A 20,748-nucleotide genomic window follows, 5' to 3' on the forward strand; every position below is an offset into this window, starting at 1 on the left:
CCTTCGGTGCTCTGCCACCTTTGGCAGTTCGGCATTGACCTTGTACTCGTACAGGAGAAAACAAACAAACAAACAAAAACTATTACAAGCCTTCCATGAACTTAAAAAAAAAAAAGGAGGATGACTGACATGAGGCCAACTGAACTGGATGCCCAAACAACTGAATTTTCAGAGAGAATTGTATATGTTCTACCTGTTTCAGCTCCCACCTTCCCACTTGGTTGGCTCCCGCCAGATCCCGGCCACCCCAGGGTCTGGTGCTGTCTCCTTGGAAAGGCATTTGGTTTGTGGCGCAGCTTTCCAAACGGAGCTCTGGAGCAAGCCAAGCATCCTTAATGCCCGTGCTGCACTTAGATGGAGTAATCTCTATCATTTTGGATTCAAACTCGTTCAAACTTTGCCATGGAGATGAAGATTTAGAATTACTTTTGCTCCAGAGAGCTCAGGTCAGTTTAGTAGCTGGTGCAAATTTGAAGCTGGAGTAATCGAACATGGAAGGGCCAAGACTATGCAAGGAAATCCTGCTCCCAAAGTCAAAGCTCTAACTGAGAGAACAAGTAAACAAGCATGTGAGAAAACATGTGTTTGCTTTGCAATTGTTATTCTTCCAGGTGGCTGCTGTCACCTCACCTGTGCAGCCCCCAGCAGGCAGGGCAAGGAGCCCCTTCTGCTTTCTGATGGCTGCACACTGCTGGGAGCTGGAAATGCCATTAAAAGGAATGTTTTCCCTTCTACGACTAAAAAATGCCCTTCTCTCTTGTCTGCCTCAGTGTTTAAGCCATTCAAAGCAAAGAAAAATGGGCTTGAAATTGCCCATTTCAATCTATGATTATAAAGTAGTATATCTAAGGCTACGTCTACATAACATTATAACCAGTTTAATTGATTTCATGGAGAATTAGTCCATACTCCAGAGGATTGAAGTGGATTGAATGCCTCCTAAGAACAAGTTATGATGAAATTCAATGTCTGGATAGAACAAGAATATTACTCAAGGTTTGAGTGCCATTGAGTTCAGTTTGAGAATGTCTGGAGACTAACCCAACTCCATCTGTTGTAATGCACTACAAAACACACAAATTTTATGCTACGTAAGTTTGACTTTGCTCTATCCCACTAATATCTATTCTAGCCCATTAATATCAACTCTAATAAGCATGATGACTGCAGAGAACTTCCAAAGACTTCAAGTTTGGAGTTACAAAGCATTCCCATTTGCTCAAAACAGACAGCACTTGCAAGTCTTTCTGGCCACAATGTAAATGATGAGTTTGACAGACATGGATAGAACGACACTCAAAAAGACATTTCTTGTCAAAACATGAACATTCCTTCAATGTCTTGATTTGCTGGTGGTAAATTATGTTCATTGATAATGCAATTGTATACTAGTTTTTAGTACTAGCATTGCTAATGGTTCACCATTAATTTGAAATTAATCACTGTTATTTGGTTGTCACAAGAACTTCCTGGCATTTTATTTTTCTTAGGCAAACCACTAAAAGCGGTTTATTCAAATGGAAGGCAGTAACATACCATGAGATCCGTGCTCCTAATCAATCTGGCTGACAGTTTTACATTTTGAATACTAGATGTTAGGAATGGAAGCAAGCTGGAATTACCCAGTAATTCTGTGGGTAGGAAGTAAAGCACGTATACAACAGTCACACAAGAAGGTAGAGATGATGGCATCAATGACACGTTCTCTAAAATAGATATCACAGAAAGATATGTAGTGGATATGACACAAACATTCTATGTTTCCTACAAACATACCATACTGGTCTCGACATTTTGAATCTTTTTATATAAAGCTTAGTGGTTTGGGTTTGCTTGTTTGTTGTTGGTTTTGTTTGTTTGTTTTTAAATCCAAGTTCAATACAAAAACCAGAGGCGGTTGGGGTTGGAAGGGACCTCTGGAGATCATGCAGTCCAAGCCCTGCTAGCGCAGGGTCACCAGAGCAGATCACACAACACAGAACCATGGATTCATAGAATCGTTTCAGTTGGAAGAGACCCTCAGGATCATCCAGTCCAACCACAACCTGACTCCAGCACTAACCCGTTTCCCCAAGATCCTCATCTAAATGCCTTTTCAACCCCTTCAGGGCTGGTGACTCCAGCACTGCCCTGGGCAGCCTGTTCCAATGCCCCACAGCCCTTTGGGGAAGAAATTGCTCCCCAGACCCAACCTCAACCTCCCCTGGAGCAACTTGAGGCCATTTTCTCTTGTCCTATCACTTGTTACTTGGGAGAAGAAATCAGAGTGTTTTATTATGGAAGTATAGAAGTCATGTATTTTGATATGAATTCTCAGTATTTTCTAAACCCAATGTTGACAATTTAATGTAGAATTTGATAAAAGTTATCTGCACTGAAAACTACTTTGCTTTAAAAGTTGCAGTCTGCTCATTCTAACAAACTGAGGATTCTGAATTGCATGGAATTTTGTGTATAATAATCTAAGATTTGAATTTATTACTTCAGAAATCAGGTTCACTCTCGTGAGTACCCAAGACCACGAAGGTGAAGCTGTTGCTGCGCTGCCCGGCAGCACCGGGAGCCCTGGGAGTTAGTGCATGATCACCGGGGTGCTGTAAGTGTCCAGCATCGCTTCCGCAGCGTTCACTCCGTGTCAAAATACACCATTAACAACTGTTTTGCAGATTGATGCCAGGTTGTTGAAGTGTTTGCTGACTCCGTGCTCTGCGTTTCATATCTACGTGTGTCTCGGAGACAACTCGTGCAGAGCATCCAACACAAACAGGTTGTAATGACAGATCAGTGCTCTTCCTTAAATTCTGATCTAAACCAGGATTATAGGCAAGCTGTACGGACTAATCTCAGTGCAGCTTTTCTGGCTTGCTGTGTTACCTACTATTAAGGGATTTTTACATTAGTGCCTCATGACATTTTAATGGAAAATAATAACATCATGCAACGACCTGTGTAACTGTGATGCAGGAAGCACAAATATTTCTGCAACGTTCATGCTCAAACATTTTGTGAATTCTAAAATTGCTGCGGAGAGAATCAGCCTGTAAAAAACCCCCATCTTTGTTCCTCTCGGTTGTTCTAAAGTAACAGGCTGACTCTCTTGTTGAACATATCTGTACTCCTACCATATATATTATTTCAGGAAGATAAGCTGATAAATGCTTAAATCATTGAAGAGAAAATAAAAGGGAAATTAAGCAAAACAACTTCTCATATCGTCTATAAAGGGTTGCATATACTCTATAAAGGGTTGATCAAAAACCTGTAGCAATACCGGGCAGCAGGAACACACTGTATTCCCACAGAGACACTTTTCTTTGTGTAGTGGCTACTGAAGATGTTTATGGATTATTTTTACACAGAAAATTCAAAGAGAACTCAGATGTTTTTCACTAAATAAAGCAAGTCTAGAGTAACACCATAATATGAATGTGTGCTGCACTGACCTACTGGTGACATTAGGATGGCAATCAATTGGCAATCAACTGGTTCTACAAGAACATTCTGGAATTTGCAGCACAATAAGAACAGACTAAGGAAGCATTTAAAAAAATGTTATCAGTGAAGGGAGATTAAAAAAAATGGAATCAATAGAAAATCTAGAGGAAAAACATGTTTCCTTGCTTTGATAGCAGTTAAAATTATAAAAATGCTGCTCGGCTCAATCCATACAAACGTGAGGGCAGAGAAAGACGTCGATTTACACAACAAAGGAAAGGTCATTTATTGGGGTAAAACGAAAATACCCTGAAAAATATGGACTTGAGGAGACAGGCTTTAAAAAAAAAAGTTTACCAAATATAACCTTTATCATCTAAGGTGTAACGAACACTATAAAATCAATACACTGGTCTCAGGTATGAACCAACTGAAACAGGATGTTGCTCCACACGTTGCCTAAGGAAACAGCTACACTCAATGAGACAGCATTTTGATTTTTCTTTTTGCTAACCTTGTGCATATAACAGCACACGGCATACACTGCATGTTTTTCCCATGTAAGCTGTTCATTCTCACTGTTTATGTTAGATTTTTAATTTTTTTTTTCCCTAGCTGCTTATTTCTAACACACAGCAAGCAAAAAGGCAGGTCCCTGTGCAAACCTCTTCATCACAGCTCCATGCAGAGCACTTTCCCTTTGGAAAGCTCTTCCTCTCAGCTCAACACGGAGCCCCAGAACCCAGCAATGCCTTGGGCCATGCGACGTTCACCCCTGGGAACAGCCCAGCTCAGCCTTCCCGACCCTGGAGCGGCACCGGTCTCTGCTGCACAGTTCCCAATAGAGGCTGTAAGATCTGACTGGGCTGTACTGGCCCTGCTGGTGGCTCCAGGGGTGGCTGGGGGCTCAGGGGATGCTGCAGCACAGAATCACAGGATCCCAGAGTGTCAGGGGTTGGAAGGGACCTGGAAAGCTCATCCAGTGCAATCCCCCCATGGAGCAGGAACACCCAGATGAGGTTACACAGGAAGGTGTCCAGGCGGGTTGGAATGTCTGCACAGAAGGAGACTCCACAACCCCCTGGGCAGCCTGGGCCAGGCTCTGCCACCCTCACCCCAAACAAGTTTCTCCTCATCTTTAAGTAGAACCTCCCGTGTTCCAGTTTGCACCCATTGCCCCTTGTCCTGTCACTGGTTGTCACCAGCAGAGCCTGGCTCCATCCTCCTGACACTGCCCCTTTCCATATTGATCCCCAGGAATTAGTCCCCCCTCAGTGTCCTCTTGTCCAGCTCCAGAGCCCCAGCTCCCTCAGCCTTTCCTCACACGAGAGATGCTCCACTCCCTGCAGCATCTTGGTGGCTGCGCTGGACTCTCTGCAGCAGTTCCCTGTCCTGCTGGAACTGAGGGGCCACAACTGGACACAAGATTCCAGGTGTGGTCTCCCCAGGGCAGAGCAGAGGGGCAGGAGAACCTCTCTGACCTACTGACCACCCCCTTCTAACCCACCCCAGGTACCATTGGCTTCCTGGCCACAAGGGCCCAGTGCTGGCTCATGGTCACCCTGCTGTCCCCAGGATCCCCAGCACGTGTCACCCATCTGAGCAATGACAAACACTTCAGCCACAAGCTCCCATCCAAAAGGCTCGATAAATGCACCAAGGTCTCAGTCCATCTCCTGTAAGAGACACTGCACAAGAGGGAAACACAGTATTTCCTCCCCGACTACAGGTGTTAGAATTACCTTGTGTACTGAACCCCAGCAGCCCCTGCAAGGCAAGTATTGGACAAGAAGCCCAGGATCCGAGCTCTTATTTGCCTTTAACTAGTTTTCATCACCCCCTTTGTGCACAGGAAGCACCAGCCTCTCATTAACCTTTCCCTGTTCCCCGTCCAGCAGCGAGTCCTGGTCCCAGGATGGGTGTCAGCAGAGCCCGCTGTGTGCCCGTCACTGCTGTCCTCACCAGAGGCTGCAATCAGAGCACGGATTGCTGTCCTGTAATTCAATGAATGGATGTGCTCCTCCAGTAATTTCTTTAGTAATGACTTATCTAAAGTATGTTCTTCTGTAATTGAAATTCTACCGTGTACAGTCCAATATTAAAATATATAATTTATTATGGCATTTTCCATCTTCATTTCATTACTTTCCTTCAATACGATGTCTTCATAGTCACATTTTTGATTCGTTTTATTGGTCTCAAAGTTGCAGGAAAACTTATAACCATTCAGACAGAAAAGTGTGCTATAAACAGAGAATAAACCAGAGCAGAGGACATAGCAGGGCAGTTACTAACAGAAACAGAAACATAACTTTTTACTTCTCCAGAGGTAAAAAATAGTCCAAAGTAGTAAAACAACAAAATAATCTCCACTATTCCCCTACTTTATGTAGTCAGTGAATTGTAAAGAACAAGTTAACAATCCTAATCAGCATTCTTGCCCTCCAACAAGTATTCCTGAGGGAACAGTGAAAAGAAGCACAATATCTCAGGGAAAAACTGAAAAGGAAATCCTGAAGGATCCATTGGTTTATTTTTTTCCTCGCTAGAAAGCACTGCAGACATCATCTTCATTATCCACACAAACACTTTTCCTGAACAAATAGTTTAGCTAGGTAGTAAAAATCTTATCATAAAGTTACTCCAAATGGGGCTGGAAAGGATAATATCCCAAAAAAAAGAGTGCAGATGAGACTGCTAATCAGTCTCTCAGTGGAAAAACAAAGTTTTATAAATTAACTGTAGTAAGGTATTAGCCTGAAATCACATGTAGAAATTGATGCGAGTTCTCAACAAGCAGAATATGATCAAACCTCAAAGCCCTGCGTGTGGTGCCGACTGGTGCAGCATGGTGTCCTGCTGCTTTCCCATGGGGCAGAGGGGAAGGCGCTGGTTGTGCGGGGCCCCGCACCAGCGCCGCTGCCGCGCTGAGCTGAGCTGAGCCGAGCCGAGCTGAGCTGAGCTGAGCTAAGCTGAGCTGAGCCGAGCTGAGCTGAGCCGGGCAGCAGCTGAGCCGCCACGCAGCCGCTCGCTCGCTTCTGCAGCGCAGGGCAAAGAGAATCTGGAGAGCAAAGGCAAGAAGAACTCTGCATCAGGATAAGGTTTAGAAAGGGAAGGAAAAAGACTGTCCTGGTTTTGTTAATAACAAGTTCATCTTTTAGTGAATTTGCCTGTCAGCTAAAGCCTTCTTATTAGCTGCATTTTCCTGAAAAGCCAGACACATGTTTTGGTAAACACAGCAATGGAATGTGAGGTCACTGATAAGGATGGATGCACATCCTGCAAAAGGGGCAACGAGAAACAGGTGACCAAAAACTGACCAACTGAGTATAACATCCCATTCACCTGATACTTCAGATAAAAGTGGGAGATCATGAGGATCTCATCCCTTTTCCTTATGGCGACATTAGGAGAGGACCTTGCGAGTCGTCCCTGCCAACTGAGGCCAGTGACAGACTGAATCCAGCTCCGGTTGGCTGCAGAGTCCAGTCCAGGACTTTGGGTGCCGCTCTGTAGTTGCTGGGACTTCCAAGATTGGTTTTGTATATTTTGTATTATTTTCTCAATTCTTATCAGTAGCATTAGTAAAACATTTTTAATTGTTGCAACTCTCTTCTCTCTGTCCTTCTTTCCCTCCCAATCGCCTGTGCTGAGTGGGAAGCGGGGAGAGGTGGGGAGAGGGGGTTAACAATACATCTGCCATAGTTTTATTGTCACCCTGCAATCAAACCTCGACAAAGACCAAAACCAAGCCAAGCAAAGGCAATTCCTCACCACATCCCACCAGCAGCCCGACACCTGGGCAGAGTGAGGGCCACCGTGGAAAGGCCAAACCCTCTTACGTGCACTGCCGAGCACAATGTTATGTGGCACTCAATATCCTCTGGTCAATTCAGGTCAGCTGTCCCGTGTGTTTCCCCTCCCAGCCTTTTCCCAGTGCGCAGTATGGTCACTGAAGGTATAGGACGAGCAGCAGAAAGGATCAGGCACCGTTCAGCAATAGCTAAACCACTGGAGCGAGACTGACATGCTGTGTGTCACAAATGCAAAGCTCAGCACCACACCAGCTACTGGGAAGAAAGGGAATTCCATCGCCAGCGGCCCCAGTTTAGTGGGATCCCGCACCGGTCCAGCCCCACAGCTCCCCAGCCCCACAACCGGGGAGAGTTTGAGCTTAGCGAGAGTCGACAGCTGAGTTTAGGAATGAGTAATGTTGTGCTTGTAGAAAGAAAAGAGCATCTTGAAGGTTACGTTTTCTGCTGTTTCAGCAGGTGTAGGTCAGCTGAAAAGATTGCTAAGAGCAGCTGAAACCAGATAGCGGTGTTAGGCTTTTGTGCAAAGTCCCTGTGACTAAGGGCTGTAACTTTGAGACATTAAGTATTTAATAGACTCCGTTTATCTTTCCTGCAAAATAGTTTGAGGACATCTTTTAAGTTCCACTTTATCACAAATATTCTTGACTTTCGAAAATAGAAGCATATATATTTGACAGACAGTCTTTTTATTTTCAGTTTTATATCTCTTTGTATCAAATCCTGGCAACTGTGGCAAAGGCTTAGCTAAAGAATATTATCTGCTACTCAGAAAGCAAACCTTTCCCCACTTTCAATTGTAAATGACTTTCATAATTGCAAGTGAGTCTCTCATTTTTCCTCTAACATGTCCTGCTCTGTGAAAATCAATATCTCATTATCCGAGCCATAAGGTGCAGCAATTCTGGATCAGAATGCACAGCAAGTCTGTCCTCCCCACTCCTCTGGAACGACATGAACACAGTGAACCTTGATTCAGTGGGAGTTTTGCCCATCGACTTAATGTAAAGTTATTTAATAGCACTGTGTGTTTCATTCAGGGTAGGCATAAGTTTAAATAACCCAGACTATCTATAACGAAAGCATCCTATTCTGCTAGCTCATGCCAAAATTATGGGGACTTTTTGCTTCTTTCCAATAACTGCTGGAGTAAGTTATTGCACAGAGGATTTCAAAGCAAACATTGCCCTAAGCTACAACTTCTTAATCCAAAATAAGACGTTACTTGGAAGGTGTTTTAAGAACACGAACCAACGGGAGATGTACTGTGGCTTTTGCTCCTTTCCAAGACATTTCAAACCCGAGCCCGTCTCCTCGGAGGCAAGCAGAAGGTTTGGCAGTGGAAACTGGCACTTCAGACTCGCTCTGCTTGACCTTGTACCTTCAGAACACTGAGCAGAGGGAAATCAACAGGGCCCGGGGAACAGCGAGTGGCCGCGGCTGCTGTCGGCACAGCCCGGTGTGCCCTTCCCTTCCCTTCTCTTCCCTTCCCTTCCCTTCCCTTCCCTTCCCTTCCCTTCCCTTCCCTTCCCTTCCCTTCCCTTCCCTTCCCTTCCCTTCCCCAGGCACAGCACGGCTGCAGTAGTGCGCGATTGATCCTGCTTAGAACAGACCTGCATTCCACAACGCTATGCCACTGACTTTAACAGGTAATTATTTCAACCACTTGAACCCCTTTTTATTTTAGACGATTGGCATGAGCTTCTCCCATACACTCGGATACTTCAAGTAAGCTGCTCATCTTGATTCCTTTGGAAGTCCCTGAACAGGAACCTCGTGTTCACCCGAGTCGTTTTAGACACCGTCGTTAGGATGAGATGAAAGGCCCCCTATCCATTAATTACGAAGGGAATCAAGATGCCTAACTTACGCGTAGATACCTACACCTAAAGACACAGGAGTCTCACCCAAATCTCACTTTCCCTAAAGAAGGAGTGGAATCCGCAGCAAAGGGCTCATCCTCCGAGGCTGTCAGAGCCCTCACTCCCCCAGCACACTTTGGCATTGAAATTCTGCAGCTCGTGGTTGGGCCCCTGCAGACAAACCCACACGTTCAGCTGCTCAGACTCCAAGCTCAAGCAGCAAATCATTTAGATTTACTATAATAAATGTTTACTCTGGGTTTTTGTCAGATACATTTTCTTCAAAATATTTTTTTGAGCACCACCAGTTCACCGCCGGCACCTAAAGTGATGGCAAAAGCTCCTGTGCTGAGATCATGTGTAAATAATCCATAAAAATTAACTTCCTTCAGCAGAGGATATTATCCAAACATGTGATATGCACCTGATCACAGTTAAAACTCGATCCACTCAGATTTGTCTATTTACCCCCTTGTCTGTACAGTCTTTATGAATGTTTTTAGAACAGCAAAAATGAGAAGCAGCATAAGCTCAGGCGTGACACCATTATTCCTGTTTGCTCAGGAAATACACATTTCTCTTTACAATGGGATTTCCAAGAGCCTTAGAGCAGACATTGGATCTTGACTCAGCACACAATCCAGAACCAAACACATGAAAAATCAGCACATCTAAACAATCCTGCAGACAGCATTTTTCTAGCGAATGAGACACCCAGGAGGAGTTTGGCTTCTAAAGTGCTTCTGAATATTTCTTTATTTTTTAACAAGAACCACATCAGTTTTCTGCTGCTCAGTGATTTTGCTGCTGAGGCACTGTGCACAAGGGGCAGTTTCACAGTCCACAGTTTGGTTGGTGTGGGCATGCAGAAAGAAAGGAGAAGAAAAAGAATATTCCTGCCCTGCTGAAGCCTGCACTGCACTGACAGCTCCGCTCCCGTCTCTGCTGCCGCTGCTGCTGAGGAGCTGTTGGGGCTGCAGCGGCCGAATTGGTGCCTGTCTGCACATCCACCCCCCGCGATCAAGGAAAAGAGAAATAGGTCAGAACATTATTTTATTTTCCAATAGAAAAATTCTTTTCAGGTAGACCTTGATGATATTAAAAATAAAATAAGGATAAAGTGCCTTAGCAGGAAGATCTCTAGCTATAGCTTACACCACTTGTATTTGCAAGGCTTTGGGAAAGGATCTCATCCTCACTAACAAGGAGGGTCTGGTCGAAGCAGTAAAGGTTGAGGGCTGCCTGGGCTGCAGTGACCACGAGATGGTGGAGTTCAGCATCTTGTGTGGCAGGAACAGAGTAGCAAGTAGAATTGCAACCCTGGACTTTAGCAGGGCTATCTTTGGCCTTTTCAAGCAACTGCTGGGGGAAATCCCATGGGCAAGACTGCTTGAAGGAAAAGGGGCCCAAGAGAGCTGGATTGCATTCAGAGATTGCTTCTTCCACACTCAGTATCAGAGCATCCCCACATGTAGGAAGTCAAGAAAGGGAGCCAGGAGGCCTGCGTGGTTGAATAGAGACCTGTTGGGTATGCTCAAGCAGAAGAGGAGAGTTTACAGGTCATGGAAGCAGGGGCTGGCCACTTGGGAGGAATATAAGGCTGCTGTTAGAGGATGTAGGAAGGCAGCTAGGATAGCCAAGGCCTCCTTAGAATTACAGCTGGCGAGAGGGGTCAAGGACAGCAAAAAGAACTCTCAACTCACTCATCATCCACTCCTGGACAGAATTTAGTACATTGTAGTTGCTCTCTCACATAGAGAGCAACTCCACCACCACGCCTGGCTGGCCTGTCTTTTCTGAAAAGGGCATAGCCATCCATGACCACATTCCAGTCATGTGAACTGTCCCACCATGTTTCTGTAATTGCCACCAGATCATAATCTCCCAACCGAACATAGGATTCTAACTCCTCCTGCTTATTCCCCATGCTGCGTGCATTGGTGTAGAGGCATTTTAGGGAGCGAGCAGAGCACACCCATTTCTCCCTAGGAGCATAGGAGGCCACCTGGTCCTCATCAGTTTTAGAATGCTGCCCCACTGGGACAAGCCCTGGGGAGTCCTGTACCCCTGAGACCCCGGATGAAGCCAGGTCAATGGAGGAGCTTGCTTTAGTTGATGAGGACCGGGTTAAGGAGCAATTAACTAGACTGGACATCCATAAATCCATGGGTCCAGGTGGGATGCACCCGCGGGTGCTGAGGGAGCTGGCTGAGGTCATTGCTGGACCGCTCTCCATCATCTTTGCCAAGTCTTGGGAAATGGGAGAGGTGCCCGAGGATTGGAGGAAAGCAAATGTCACTCCAATCTTCAAAAAGGGCAAGAAGGAGGACCCGGGTAACTATAGACTGGTCAGCCTCACCTCTGTCCCTGGGAAAGTAATGGAACAACTTGTCCTTGGTGCCATCTCAAGGCATATCAAGGATAAGAGGGTTATTAGGGGCAGTCAGCATGGCTTTACCAAGGGTAAGTCATGCTTGACCAACCTCATAGCCTTTTATGAGAATGTAACAAGGTGGATGGATGATGGCAGAGCTGTGGATGTGGTCTACCTTGACTTCAGGAAAGCCTTTGACACAGTCTCCCAAAGCATCCTAGTTGCTAAGTTGAGGAGGTGTGGTCTAGACAATAGAGTAGTGAGGTGGGTTACAAACTGGCTTAAGGAGAGAAGCCAGAGAGTGGTAGTCAATGGTGCGGAGTCTAGTTGGAGGCCTGTATCCAGTGCAGTGCCTCAGGGGGCAGTGCTGGGGCCTGTATTGTTCAATATATTCATTAACGATTTAGACGAGGGAACAGAGTGACTGTCAGCAAGTTTGCTGATGACACCAAGCTGGGAGGAGTGGCTGACACTGGAAGCTGTGCTGCCATCAGAGACCTGGACAGGATGGAGAGTTGGGTGGGGAATAACCTAATGAAATTTAACAAGGGAAAGTGTAGAGTCCTACATCTGGGCAGGAACAACCCCAGGTTCCAGTATAGGTTGGGAAGTTACATATTAGAGAGCAGTGTAGGGGAAAGGGACCTGGGGGTCCTGGTGGACAACAGGTTGACCATGAGCCAGCACTGGGCCCTTGTGGCCAGGAAGGCCAATGGCATCCTGAGGTGTATTAGAAGCGGGGTGGTTAGTAGATCGAGAGAAGTCCTCCTTCCCCTCTACTCCGCCCTGGTGAGACCACATCTGGAATATTGTGTCCAGTTCTGGCCCCTCAGTTCCAGCAGGACAGGGAACTGCTGGAGAGGGTCCAGCGTAGAGCAACGAAGATGCTGAAGGGAGTGGAGCATCTCCCTTATGAGGAAAGGCTGAGGGAGCTGGGGCTCTTTAGTTTGGAGAAGAGGAGACTGAGGGGTGACCTTATTAATGTTTATAAATATATAAAGGGTGAGTGCCACGAGGATGGAGCCAGGCTCTTCTCGGTGGCAAACAATGATAGGACAAGGGGTAATGGGATCAAGCTGGAACACAAGAGGTTCCACTTAAATTTGAGAAGAAACTTGTTCCCGGTGAGGGTGTCAGAGCCTGGCCCAGGCTGCCCAGGGGGGTTGTGGAGTCTCCTTCACTGGAGACGTTCAAACCTGCCTGGACATGTTCCTGTGCGACCTCACCTGGGCGTCCCTGCTCCATGGGGGGATTGCACTGGATGATCTTTTTGAGGTCCCTTCCAATCCCAAACATACTGTGATACTGTGATACTGTGTGAAAGAATGTGACTGTTGCCTAAGTATGTGGAGGCAGATTAGAACATCTATAAGATGTCGTGTTGAATATTAAATCCAGATTACTTTTCCAGAGATTACAGAATAGTAATTACTACCTGGCACTACCTAATTAAAAAAAAAAAGGAAACAGAGAAACTTTGTCAGTAATATGATAGGACTTGTTAGTACAAAGAATCACCACAAAACTGAAGCTAATACTCTTGTCAGTGCCCCCCTCTTTATTCTTGTGCAAGCTAAAAAGTAATTCCTGGCTTGAACACCTCTGAAGCAAGAGAGTTTCAGAGCTTAAATATGGGGGCTTCATTTTCTCTAATAAAGAATGGAAATCACAAAATTATATTGCTTTCTCCTGCACATTTTTAGTTGTCATCGAGATGGACGTTTGCTGTACACCACAATTTTTATCACCACCAGCATCTCTGTTTCCATTTGCCCAATCATTTATTGCTGATCAAATCCCAGCACTGCACACACTGTAAATCTGAAATACAACACGTCTTTACCAAACCTCCCACTTTTCTCGGTGCTGCTCTGAAAGATGTATGAGCAAAAAGGCCAGATGGAAACATTCACACAAGGCAAATTTCAGGCCATAACTCAGATTCATTCCAGCCACTAAACCTGACTCACTGAACAACAACTCAAAGTGAAACTACCTGGCAGGGAAAGTATGTCCTCCCAAAACACGAGTTGTCACCACACACTATACATTTGTACCTTATTTATTTCTACCTTCTCACTCTCTACAACTGCCTGAAAGGAGGTTGGAGCATGGAGGGTGTTGGTCTCTTCTCCCAAGCATCAAGTCATAGGACAAGACGAAATGGCCTCAAGTTGCGCCAGGGATGGTTGAGATTGGATATTAGGAATCGTTACTTCACAGAAAGGGGTTTTGGGCACTGGAACAGGCTGTGGTGGAGTCACCATCCCTGGAGGGCTGGACAGACGGAGATGAGGTTCTCAGGACATGGGGCAGTGCAGGGGTGGGTTGTGGTTGGACTCGATGATCTTGAGGGTCTCTTCCAACCCAAACGATTCTATGATTTCAGGTACTGAGCCCCTGGTTAGTAAATATTTCATGCATGTTAGAGCGCACAGTTTCAGAGAATCCACGGCATAACATATCTTCTTTCCAAAAAAATAACAGTTTTGAAGTTGCAGTTGTGCTGGAAGTTGCCTGGGGAGCGGGAAGGGACAGGTAACACGCTGCTGGTTGAGGGATACGCAGTTCATTTGCCTTCACATACTCACTGAGCCATAGACAAACGGGTTTGCTCTAAATGAGATGAAAAACTGTTCAATGCTAATAGTGAAAAAACCACGTACTTTGCCCTATTCACCTGCACCCACAACACACCTGCTGGCAGGACACACTGTTTCTTTTACTTCAACAACTTTAAAATCAAATCTAAATCATTTCAGTGCCAGAACTGCTTCAGAAATACTTTGCAAAACATTTCAAACAGGATAGCTGTGTTAAGTGGAATTTTCCTCTATTTTTGCTTCATTGACACCTACCGTGCAAAGCCCCAAACAAGCGAGCAGCAGCGTATTCTCAGCTAACTTCAGCTCAATTGATGCCAATTCTTCCTCCGGTGGGCCATGGCCATGAATAAATTACCACTCTTCATAACTATGCAAATCTATTACAGTTCATTAGCTTCTTTTGAGAACACTATTAATAATAAAAAGTTGTATAAAAAAAATTGCTAGAAATAATCTGTTATATACTGGTTAAAAATCTGGATACAGACCCAGCAGGATGTATTTTCTGCTTGGTATCTAAACTCCCTGCTAAGAGTATTTAATATTAATAGTTCTGAGCAAGTATGCAAAAGAAACCAGGTAAATTTGAATACATTTAAGGAAGTTTTAAAACTCTGGCAAATTAAAGTAGAAATTGGTAGCTGATCACTTTGCGTTGGTATTTCTTCCATGTTTAGAGTGCAATATTGCAACCCGATCTTTCCACGTTAGATTTCTGGTGAAAGAATCTTCTTTCTGTACAGCACAGGAGGTTAAAACCTGTCAAACCAAACTGAGCCGAGGACCGGGCAGTTAAATAACAAACTTCACCCTTCTGTGGGTTTGGATTGCAAAGGTTGTCTCTAATAGTCTTAATGGGACTTTTTTGATCGGGGGTTTCAAAAGGTCACCGTATCCATCAGCTGACACCACTGCCCCAAGTAATAAGAAGGAAGTTTTATTATCAGTCAAATTAACTGGCATTTACGCACTAAACATACCTGCAGTGGCTTAGTAACGTATTCCAAGAGCTCCCGTTCTTGGGAGGCTGTCTCGCAGCGCTTATGGAGTTAGCACACAAGTAGCTGCTGGACTTGTACTTGGAAAAACAGCTAATGGGGCTTTTGTCATCTTTCTGTATTTGGCAGAAGAATGTAGGTGGATGTAGATGTCTAATCTGCAACAACACTGTCCGTATAAATTGTGACATCTGCTTTTCAAATATCTTTTTCTATGTCTTTTTCACAATGTTTAGTTTCTAAACCAAAGGATTAGAGTTTTGATACCAGCTCCAATATTTTACCCTTGACCTGACAGCCCTGGGAGCCGTCCTGACGATGAACCCCACCGAGGGGCTGGGGCCGTATCCCCTCACAATCTTCATAAAAGCAGCATCAGCCACACCAGGTACCTCTTTTATAGGCACATGAGTTGTGCTTCTGACGAGCTCAGTGATAAGAATTGTTTGCAGTGATGCAGGGACACATTTCTACTTCTCAACCTATGTGCAACTGTTATTCCGTCTGAGTGTTTCAGACAAAAATGACAAATGCGAAAACAGAACAGGAATATAACCATATTCTACTGGAAATGGCAGTGCTTTGGCAGGGGTTTGGCTTCTTTTAAGATGTTCGTTTTACCATGACAGTATTATTGCAACTTCTATGATATCCCTTTCCTTCTGCTTAAGGCAGTGATTGTGTTTCCATACAGCATACCACACTGGTGGATCAGTGGAAAACACAGCTCACAAACACATCAGAGGGCAGTATTTTGGGGTCCAGTCCAACTCCTGCCCAGTTCCGCCAGCCGCCCAGCACCTTTCCTGCACTCACAAGGCACAGGCTCCTCAGAAAGGACATGGGAGCTGAGCACAATCTATCTTTTGCAGCGTCCTGGTTTTGTTAAAAACCAGACCGGTTCTCTTTCAGTGATGTTTCTCTCAGCTCAGCTCTTCTAGGTACCTGTACTCCTCTGAGTTTTAGCTGCAGATTTTTCCTAGGATGCTGCACTCGGTGCTGACAAGAGACCAACGGGATGCTGAAGAAGCTCCTGTTTAGATTTATTACTATGGTAGCCAAGAAAGACTGACAAGTTTTCCCCGTTCCGTTGTGAGAGGGGCGTGTTTGAGGAGGGGGGGATGAACAGGTGACTAGAACTGACCAACGGAAGTATTCCATCCCACCATCGTCATACCCCTATAGCAGAGGGTGATCGCGGGGTCTGTCTCTCTTCGCCCACGGCCGCATCCAGAGAGGCCCCTGTCTGTCTGTCTGTCTGTGACCCGCAGCCCCCAGGCCCTGCATCCTGCACCAGGTTCCGTTTGCTGTGCAGTCCCGCCCGTGACTGCCGGGGCCTGAGCTGCAGCTGCTGGAGCCGCCAGCCCCGCAGCCCCAGCTCTGCTGTGAGCGACGCCAGCGCCACAGCCAGCACTTAGATTGGGTCTGTAGGGTTTGTATATATTCTCTATTTATTAGTAGCATTAGTAAAACCCTGTAAAACTCTCCAACTTTAAGTCTAAGTCTCTCTTCCTTTCCCCTTATCTTTCTTATCATCTTTCCGATCTAAAGGAACGGGTGGCGGGAGGTAACAGGGATAACAGGGAGTGTCTGCCACGGTTTATTGCTGCCTTGCCTAAAACCTTGACAGCAAGAAAAATTCAAGTGAGTTACTTTCTGTTACGCTAATGTCAAACAACCTCTCAAATATAAAATATGAACCATTTCAAAATGAACAAGCACCTCCCAGCAAACGCAGGTTGGTACGACAGCTGCGGAACGGATCAACAAGCTGGTTCCTGCAAAATGCCGTGTGGAGTTTCAGGTAGTTGATATCCTGGGGGTGTGGGGGCTGCTGCACAGTGGGGTTTAGAACGGGTTGGAAAGAATTTCACCAGGGCTTGGGGGCTTTGGGGGATTTTTTGGGGCTTTTTTTTTAGGTTTTAGCAGGATCTGTGTCACTTCTAGACCGCACTATCAGACAATTCAAAATACTAATTCTCATTCTCTACTGAGTTCTACAACAACTTTATCTCTTGTATTACTTTTCATTAAAAAGCAAAGTTAATATATTTTGGGCTGTTTTCATTTCAGTCTTCTTTCCAATGAATTCATTTTGTAACCACCACCACCAACAAAAAAGTATGTTTGCTTATTATAAAACATAGAAGACATGATTTTGATTTTTCGTTGCAAAGACAGGGCTAAGAAAACTTTCATGACGGCAAGTAGAATTTAGACTATTAGACCAACACGAAGCAGATGGATTTATATTTGTTCTGCAGTCAACAATGTCACTTCGTCACAGTTATATTCCTCATAGGCCCTAGATAAAAAATTATCTTGCCCAGCATATTTTTATCAAGTATTTATGATAAATAAGCTGTGTCAGTCAGAAAATTTGGACAGATTATTATATTCAGATGGTCACTCAGGGGGTATTGTACTGAAAAACTAGTGCCAGTAAATTGTTCTACTTTCAGCTTCTGTTGTGACTGGTAGGGAATAACCATATAATTAAGTGGCAACAGCGGTACGTTCCTCATTGGAAAGTGTTCCCTGCTAGACAGCGACAGTTTCATGTTTCCATCCAGGTCTGCAGTCCAAGGCCGAGGTTTATTCAGCTTCAGCTCCGCTCCTTCAAACATCACACTGAATGTGAACACAGTCAGATCTACACCCCGCTTACGGATATTCACCCTACGAAAACATTTTCATTCAGATCTTTTTGCATTGGCAAAATATATTATTCACAAATCAAGAATGCTCTGGTGTTTAACTCAACCTACAAAATACCTGGAGATTCTTGGAGATAACATCATGCGGTGGTTTACGGTCCTGGGCTTTCCTACCGCTCACAGCCACTATTTGACTCCAGAGGTCCATAAGCACAACCACACTCACACAGCTTGCGCTTGGGCAACGAGTAAAGGACACTGGGGAATGCTAGTGTAAAGAAGACTTCCATTGAAATTCTACACATAAATACCGTAATATTCAGCTTATCCCCATTTACTCATTTTTTTCACTATGGCTCTAACATGTTGGATGATTTTTATTTTTTGCCAATGCTTTTAAAACATACACACGTTGTTGGTTCTGTATTGCACTCATAAAGCAATAAAATAGATGTTAATGCCAACTACCCATCTGGAGGCCCCTTTTTACTTTTGCTGTTTTCTCTAGAAGAAAATTTTGCACTGAAGACTGAAAACTTTCTGGCTTCTTCCCAGCTCAGTTTCCACAGCCGTTCATTTAACCCTTTGATTTTCCCCAGTATTACTCCCTCTTCCATGCCTGATTTTAAGGGACAAAGCATTATTTGGAGCAGCTCAGAAATCAGTCATGTGGCTTGACTGAAGGAAATAGCAGAATTACGAAGCTTTCTCATCTTGCTTTCCTATTGCAGATTGCCCATCATAGACTGAATCAGCAAGACTCGACAGCTCTCCTAATAACATTTTCTCTGATGGAATTCCGCTCCAAAGCAGCCGGCAGCACTGAGACACAACGCCTGCCTGAGCTGGCAACCGGGCAGCATGGTGCTCACATGGATAACTCATTTTTAACTCCAGCCTGCGATGTTTCCAAGCAGCGCATCGCCCAACCGCACCGCGAGACGGACACCGCCTTCAGCTGCCAGCACACGCTGCCCTGCATTAACAGTCACAGACACCTCAGCTTCTCTTTACCCAGATATTTCAAAATAAAAGTAACCTTATCAGCCTCATTTTTCCAGCATCATTTGGCATTTTGTGAAGTCACCAAGGCCACTGAAGATGCTCTCATGCTCTTCATCTTCAGTTTCTCGCTCTTGGTCAAGAATACCATTGAGATGATGTCACAGAATCACAGAATTCCAGAGTGTCAGGGGTTGGAAGGGCCCTGGAAAGCTCATCCAGTGCAATCCCCCCATGGAGCAGGAACACCCAGATGAGGTTACACAGGAAGGTGTCCAGGCGGGTTGGAATGTCTGCACAGAAGGAGACTCCACAACCCCCTGGGCAGCCTGGGCCAGGCTCTGACACCCTCACCCCAAACAAGTTTCTTCTCAAATTTAAGTGGAACCTCCTGTGTTCCAGTTTGCACCCATTGCCCCTTGTCCTATCACTGGTTGTCACCAGCAGAGCCTGGCTCCATCCTCCTGACACTGCCCCTTTCCATATTGACCCCAGGAATGAGTCCCCCTCAGTGTCCTCTTGTCCAGCTCCAGAGCCCCAGCTCCCTCAGCCTTTCCTCACACGGGAGATGCTCCACTCCCTGCAGCATCTTGGTGGCTGCGCTGGACTCTCTCCAGCAGTTCCCTGTCCTGCTGGAACTGAGGGGCCACAACTGGACACAAGATTCCAGGTGTGGTCTCCCCAGGGCAGAGCAGAGGGGCAGGAGAACCTCTCTGACCTACTGACCACCCCCTTCTAACCCACCCCAGGTCCCACTGGCTTCCTGGCCACAAGGGCCCAGTGCTGGCTCATGGTCACCCTGCTGTCCCCAGGACCCCCAGGTCCCTTTCCCCTACGCTGTCAAGCCAAGACATGGTATTAATTCAAAATTATCTGAATTTTCTGCCCTTATTCTATCTTTTATTTTACATACTTACTCATGAGTACAAATACACAACTAAAAGTTTGTTTCACCTATTCAGCTCTTTCTTGCAGCTTTTCTTTCTACTCTCAGAGTTGCTAACGTCTCACACACATGCACCCATATGTCTTTAAAATGAGCATTTAAACCACTCCACTTGGCTTTAGATGGTCCATTTATCTTCTGCAGCACCATACATCACTACAAAAAAGATCACCACCACATGGTGGCCAAGTCTCTATCTCATCAGCACAGCCCAGACAGAGGCACGGGGAGCGGTACCCGTGTCCCTCAGAACACCTGCCCCCTGTGGATCCGGGAAACCCGAGGAGCTGGGTTGCTTGGGAACAGCGCACGTGAAGCCAATTTACCCATCACAAAAGATTGCAGCAAAGCTGACAGGAAAGTCATGAACATCTCATACTGCAGACACGAGGCAGCACAGAGATCAAGATGGGTAAGTGTCGTATTTGTGAGACAAATAAAGGAAAATGAGCTTGCCATGCAGAAGAACGAAAAAATCATATTACTAAGAAGGCAGAAAGCACACTGTACATGAGCACCTACCATTTTACCAACTAAGACATCCTAATTAGATTTCTCACAAGAGAACAGCAGTAAACCTTTTATGTTGGCACACCTGTCTAAGTTTATTGTTGACATTTTAAACCCTGCTGCATTTTCACAGATAAGCACAGGTGGCGCTCGGTGCCATTTGATAAACCTTCTCCCCGTGGCCCTGATCAGAACCATTTATGCTCCATTCAACCCACACACACAGACCGAGGAAGGTTCAGGAGACGCGCAGGTCCCTGGCATGTCAGGGGGGAGACAACTACCTGAGAGTCAATGGGAGCCAGGAGTCCAAGTTACTACAACCAGATATGTATAAAACTTAACCAAAACTCCCTATATACTCATAACCTGCTGAGCTCACTAACCTAAGGTTTGAGGCTTCAAGACAAACTTTTTCTCAAAGTTTTCATGCTATTAATTTTCCAAAAAAGGACAGGCTAACAGTTTTCTGGTTCCTAACCGCCGCCTCCCAGTGCTTACCAAATTCTGCCCACCACAAAGTAATTCTGGGGTAAACTACAAGGA

Source organism: Nesoenas mayeri (assembly GCF_963082525.1).
Source record: "Nesoenas mayeri genome assembly, chromosome: 15".
NCBI lineage: Eukaryota > Metazoa > Chordata > Aves > Columbiformes > Columbidae > Nesoenas > Nesoenas mayeri.